Raw genomic sequence first — 6,996 nt, forward strand, 5'->3', positions numbered from 1 at the left:
TAAAGTGTACTTATTACACAGACAATATACTTATACTAAATACACTTAATTGTGCAATTAAATGCAATGTTTTCGGTGTACTTAACACACATTATATGTAATTGATTTCAAATTTATCACATATTAAGTTGAAATAAAATACAATAAGTTGCAATTAAGAGTGATTTTTTGGAACAACTTAAGTGGTACTTAAATACAACTTTATTTGTACTTTCATAATCGCTTCTAGTGTATTAAAATTGTAATTAAAGTGCACTGCTCAATGTACTGACAAGCAATTAATGTGAACTAAAACATACTTTAATGTCAGCTAAATATACACTTAAGTGTGAATTAAATGCAATGTTTTCGGTGTACTTAACACACATTATATGTAATTGATTTCAAATTTATCACATATTAAGTTGAAATAAAATACAATAAGTTGCAATTAAGAGTGATTTTTTGGAACAACTTAAGTGGTACTTAAATACAACTTTATATGTACTTTCATAATCGCTTCTAGTGTATTAAAATTGTAATTAAAGTGCACTGCTCAATGTACTGAAAAGCAATTAATGTGAACTAAAACATACTTTAATGTCAGCTAAATATACACTTAAGTGTGAATTAAATGCAATGTTTTCGGTGTACTTAACACACATTATATGTAATTGATTTCAAATTTATCACATATTAAGTTGAAATAAAATACAATAAGTTGCAATTAAGAGTGATTTTTTGGAACAACTTAAGTGGTACTTAAATACAACTTTATATGTACTTTCATAATCGCTTCTAGTGTATTAAAATTGTAATTAAAGTGCACTGCTCAATGTACTGACATCCATTCTACTGTCTTAAAAACAAGCAATTAATATGAACTAAAATATACCTTAACGTAATTTACATGTACACTCTAATATAATGAAATACATTCATAATTAAATTTTTCAAATAATACAGCTGCAATTTCGTGTAATGAACACATCCAAATTTAAATCCTCTACATTTATTGACAAAACAATCTGTAAAACAAATATACAAAAAAAACTTTTTTTTGATGCCCAAGAAAAACCCAAAAAACTATTTACACAAACACAAATTCATTTAGAAAGAGTCTGGAGGACAATGAGGATTATATGCAATTATATGTAATTATATGCATTATTATATATCTCCCTCATTCAAAGGTACCTAAATCTACCCATCACAAAAAAATTACCTCACACAACAGATGAATAAATACAAACAAATGGAAAGAAAAGAATCGTTTCATGTACAACACTAAGATTCAAAACTTTGGGTAACGTTTAATTAGTTAACTACTTAATTTAACATGAACCTAGAATGAATAATAATATAAACATTTATTTATCTTAGTTAATGTTAATTTCAACATTTACTAATTAGGGGTGTAACGGCACATGTATTCATACCGAACCGGTTCGGTAAAGGACTTCCGGTACAGTGCACGTGTGTACCGAGCGGTACGAATGCAATCTTTAACAGTTAACAGACGGCTTGTTTAATGAGTGGAACACACTTCAATACAAGTTTTCATAAGAACATATGTATTCTGTCAATTTTATCATTAAATTCAAGTGATGCCATATTGATGCTCTTTAATGTGACATGACAGATCACTGTAAAGACACATCAGTTCAAGCAGCACCGCGGCACGAGTGAATGTGATCACCTTGTCATAGTCAAAGAATAAACATGAATTAACATCAGAAGGTATGTTAAGGATACATTACAACTTACTAAAATGTATCACATTGTGTAATCGTTCAGTGTTTCAACAGCAGAAAGACGTCGATAAAACACGAGAGATGAACTCTTTCACTAAATGTATGCATTATATTAGCCTATATATTCATCATATTCTACTTAACCTGAAAAAAATCTAACCTATAATTAGATTTATAAGTTAATGCAAAAACGGTCTTATGAGAAGTTTACACGTTTGCATACAATGCAAGTGCAAGTAAGGCCTCCCTATATAGTCTACACTATACAGCATTCTTTGTGGTTTGATTAAACAGAAACAACAAGGCAATTATATATTACATTCTGAATCAAATTATAATCTTTGTGTGCCCTTTGTTAGAGTTAAGCTTGGTAAAACGTCCTTCAAATATGTCGCAGCCTCAGATTGGAATTTGCTCCAGACTGAGTAGAAGCTAAAAGATCTGGTGACATTTAGTCATTTTAAAATTTTACTACATCATTTTGAGAGTAAATGAATGGTGTGTAATTGTTTTTGACTGGTTGTATGTTTTATGTTTTTTATGTGACTTTTTATGTATAACTGTACATGCAAACACAGCTGGCTATCTTGGCCAGGACAGGACATTTTAATCTCAGTGAGTTTTTCTCCTGGTTAAATAAAGGTAATAATAATAATAATAATTAGTAGAGATATTTTTTATATTATATTTTTAATTCTTTAAGAAACCTTTAGATTAGGACAATTACAATTTATTCAGTAAACCAATAAAAAAAAGAAGCATTTTTATATTTAGTGTTCCTCCCCGAACTGTCAGCTTTGTGTACTGTTACACCTCTATTATTAATGCAATCTTAAATGTTAATTATTTAATGCATTGTTAACTTGCATGAACAATGACTATAAATTTAATTAACTAGCTTTGAACTATTATTTATTAAGCAAGGTCAACAACTATTAATAAACACTGTAAAAAATTAAATAAAATAAATAAATAAAAAGAAATCACTGTTAGATCATGTTGGTCAATTCATTAAATAACGTTAACAAATTAGATCTTATTGTAAAGTGTTACTGAACTTATAAGCTCTTAAACCTTTACTAGCACCAAAATTAGGACCAAAAGGTTTATTCTAAAATCTTATTCCAGCTTTAGTGAATGAAAAAAAAAAAAGAAAAAAAAACTGAAGAACTCCAAAGGCACACAAAATTGTTTGTCACCAACTCTTTTCAAGTTGTTTGGAAAGTGCTGTTTATGTCAATGTCCCAGAAGCTCTCCATCAGTAGGAAACTGGTGCATCATCTCTCCACAGTAGATGTGAATGGACATGTTCCAAAGAGGCAGGAAAGCAAAAAAAGATATACCTTGAGGAAAGAAAAAGAAAACGCAAAGAAAAAACTTGTTTATAAAACAGATCTATCCATTATTATAATTGGCTCAATTAAATTAAAACGATAGATGTACAGTTTATATTCACACAGCAGTATCTGTATGAAAAAAAGAAGAAAAAAAAGAAATAGCCATAAGAGGGATCATAAAAATGAGCATGTTGTCTCTTTTTAATCTAGTACTGCCCTGATGAAGCAGTTTATTCTGCATGGTGTGTGTAAGCTTTTGACCACAACTGCATCCCCTATGTGATGAATTACCTCAGTCGTCAGGGTAGAATGATTGGAGAGGTTCCTTCACGTATCCCACTGAGCACATCATCTTCACTGACACTGGACTTTAAAAATAGAGAACATTTTAATAATGGTTTTTATTCCTACTTTACAGGGAATTAAACATAACTTAAATATAGATAAATAACCCAAGACCAATGTAAATTGAGAAAAGTATTCTTGAATTTTCCTCATCTTGCCTTGCAAGTTTCAGCTTACCTCGCCCATCTCCATGAAGGATGTTCCTGTATTTACCACGCCTGGCACAGCAATGCTGCGGCTCCATTCCTTTGGGTGTGTGGCCTGTAAAATATATAATGATTAGGGGATCTGTAAATGCACAAGTGGGAATGTATTACTTACAAATGGACAAGATGCAAAGCATTTAAAAGCTAAAGACTTGATAGTTATGTTTTAGCTTGTGTGATCAGTGTCATGGCTGGGCATAAATTCATAATTAACATTAACTTGACCTCATCAAGATGGCTCCGTGATTCCACACAGCTTGCACTGGATCTCCAATAACACATCTGTATTGATCCTACAAAATAAAATTAAAAATAAGCACAAAATATTAAAAACACAAATAGTACTTTAACATCTTACTCTCCAAATGCAAAAAGAAAAGAACATATTAAAATCATTATTTCATTACTGGTTGTTGTTGTTATACGTTAAGTTAATATATGGAATAAATGTATATAACGTTAAATGTCTTCTGTCCATTTAAAAAGTAGGAGATCGATTAAAATATTGTATTTACAGCAGACAAATTCATTGAACATGCCCACACCGGCGATCACATTCCGATTTAAGAAATTATTATAATGCAATCTTAGATACATGAATATGAATAATACAATCTTAGATACATAGGAAACATGATTAATGTTAATTCACCTCCCGAGTCCATATTGCGTCTATCCTATCTGCGATTAAACTAAATAACTACTACACCGTAATAGAGAGCTACCATGTTACGGTGAAAATGTAAAATCAAGAGAGCTTATATCAAGATATACTTACTTGACTCGTTATTTGTAGCATATAATGTCTCATCTGTAATGATCCAAACGGTTCGCTCCTCTGTTGTCTGTTCTCAGCTTCATTTTCCTCACGCATCGAGATGACGCAATCATGGCGGAGGCGGACCGCGCATTTTTCAAAATCATGACGTAGTATTTTTGGCGCATGCGCATTGAAATATTAAGTATAAATATAAAATAAGATATTTCGTGCATTAAATGTTGATTATAAATCACTTATTAATTATCCATTTCTGTTCAGGTTGTTCTAACACACTGTGTAGTTGGACTGTATTTCAGAGAACTTGACTCATTCACCTAACTAAAAGTCAATCATGTTTAGAGTCTGATTAAAATTAAATGTAGCCCATTTTAACTGAATTTTAATGCAAATTAATTTGGTTTAGATTTGTTCAACTTTTTCTTGGAATTAATGCAATTAAATGTGTGTTTAATCGCCATACAACAACATAATATTGAAAGTAGGTTATTCTACACAGATGTAAAGTAGCCTACAGTACATTAGACAACTCCTCTCATAAAGATTGACAATGTCAAATTATGTAGAAAACTGACACTTGTAGTTGAGTTCATAGGAGCTAGTTATAACATTTCAACAGTATGTTGTACTGGAGTGTGAGCGAGTGAAATTTTGAAGAAAAAAACATTAACCAATGTAAATTTGGACAACTAATTTTTTTAAAAAAATCATTTATTTTCCATGTGCTTTGTCATTAGTAAAATAAGTGCACTTTATGAAACAAACTCATAATTAAAATGGTTTAAGTAAATTTAGGTGTAGACATTATTACAAGGTGCATTTTTAAAAAGTGCACTTAAGTGTGTTTATAAATATTGTCATACAAGTGTACTTTCTTTAAGTGAAAATTAATTATATATTATTACAAAGCGCACTTATTAAAAGTGCACTAAAGTGTGTTTATAAATATTGTCATGAAAGTGTACTTTTTTTAAAGTACAAATTAATTATATATTATTACAAAGCGCACTTATTAAAAGTGCATTAAAGTGTGTTTATAAATATTGTCATGCAAGTGTACTTTGTTAAAGTACAAATTAATTAGATATTATTATAAAGTGCACTAATTAAAAGTGCACTAAAGTGTGTTTATAAATATCGTCATGAAAGTGTACTTTTTTAAAGTACAAATTAATTAGATATTATTATAAAGTGCACTAATTAAAAGTGCACTAAAGTGTGTTTATAAATATCGTCATGAAAGTGTACTTTTTTAAAGTACAAATTAATTAGATATTATTATAAAGTGCACTAATTAAAAGTGCACTAAAGTGTGTTTATAAATATCGTCATGAAAGTGTACTTTTTTAAAGTACAAATTAATTAGATATTATTATAAAGTGCACTTATTAAAAGTGCACTAAAGTGGGTTTATAAATATCGTCATGAAAGTGTACTTTTTTAAAGTACAAATTAATTATATATTATTACAAAGTACACTTAATAAAAGTGCACTAAAGTGTGTTTATAAATATTGTCATGAAAGTGTACTTTTTAAAAATACAAATTAATTAGATATTATTACAAAGTGAATTTTAAAAAAGTGTACTTAAGTGTGTTTAGAAATATTGTCATTAAAGTGTATTCTCTTTAAGTACACTTAAGTGGCACTTAATTTTAATTATATCATATTATCTACAAGTGCAGTTTTTAAAAAATATACTTTAAATATATTAAGTGCACAAAAAATACACTTTCAATACAATTAAGCACACTTCTTTTTCACAAGGGTGTTCTCTAACTGAACTGATTTTATGAAGATGAACGCAGTGGTGGGAAAGTGATCCGTGATTCAGTAGCGGTGGCTGTGGGAGTGGCCTCGTAGGGCAGCGAAGCATTCTGGGAAATGTTGTCTTTCATCCCCATGTGACAAAAATACATTTTCTGTCTCTCTCAGTCTAAAAAGCACCAAATTAAAAAATACTTTCACATTTGTACTACATTAATGACCCAGTTTAAATACAGATTCATCTTCCCAGCACTGAGGTACTCCTTTAATTTTAAGGCAAAAACATCCTGTGTTGGAAATGATATTTGATTTGGAATTGATGCCAATAAAGTGATGTGATAAAATGTTAACCCTGTTGTCTTTGTTCTGTATTTTGCTTGATGATTTTTATTTATTTATTTTGGACAGTGAGAAATAAAAAAATAGCTAAAAACGTAATGTAATAAAGTGTCTTCGGAGTTTTCATGGTTTCTACAAAAATCGAGGGTAACACAGGTATGATGTCATTGATCGACGTTAAAATGGCTTATTTCTCTGGTTTAAACATTCTTGGAAACATTTTGGATAATGTAAGTACACAAGCCAATTGTTTGTGGTTATTTTAACCCCAAAATCTTATCATTTAAAAGCAGTTTTGTCATAATTCCAGCATTAAAATGTTTTAATATCTTATAGGGCAGGTATAAGTGAGGGGTTTTTGAATATTGTGTTGGACAATGTGGACTTTGTAAAAATGGCCTTGAGGAAATTTCAAAATGAACACATTTTTTCGAACATGATTGCAATTTGATTGTTTGTTCATGATGGACATGAGTGGATGACTAAAACA

At 29.8% G+C, this 6,996-nt stretch overlaps 1 long non-coding RNA gene across 1 annotated transcript; it reads right to left on the minus strand.

Annotated features, from left to right (window-relative positions):
• Positions 1 to 975: 975 nt before the first annotated feature.
• Positions 976 to 4,474, minus strand: LOC137045119 (uncharacterized). Its single transcript, XR_010898692.1, has 4 exons — positions 4,400 to 4,474; positions 3,593 to 3,914; positions 3,362 to 3,438; positions 976 to 3,076 (listed from the first exon to the last, which is right to left on the minus strand). It is a non-coding gene; the product is annotated as an uncharacterized lncRNA (long non-coding RNA).
• Positions 4,475 to 6,996: the final 2,522 nt, after the last annotated feature.

Source organism: Pseudorasbora parva, chromosome 17, assembly GCF_024679245.1.
Source record: "Pseudorasbora parva isolate DD20220531a chromosome 17, ASM2467924v1, whole genome shotgun sequence".
Taxonomy (NCBI): domain Eukaryota; kingdom Metazoa; phylum Chordata; class Actinopteri; order Cypriniformes; family Gobionidae; genus Pseudorasbora; species Pseudorasbora parva.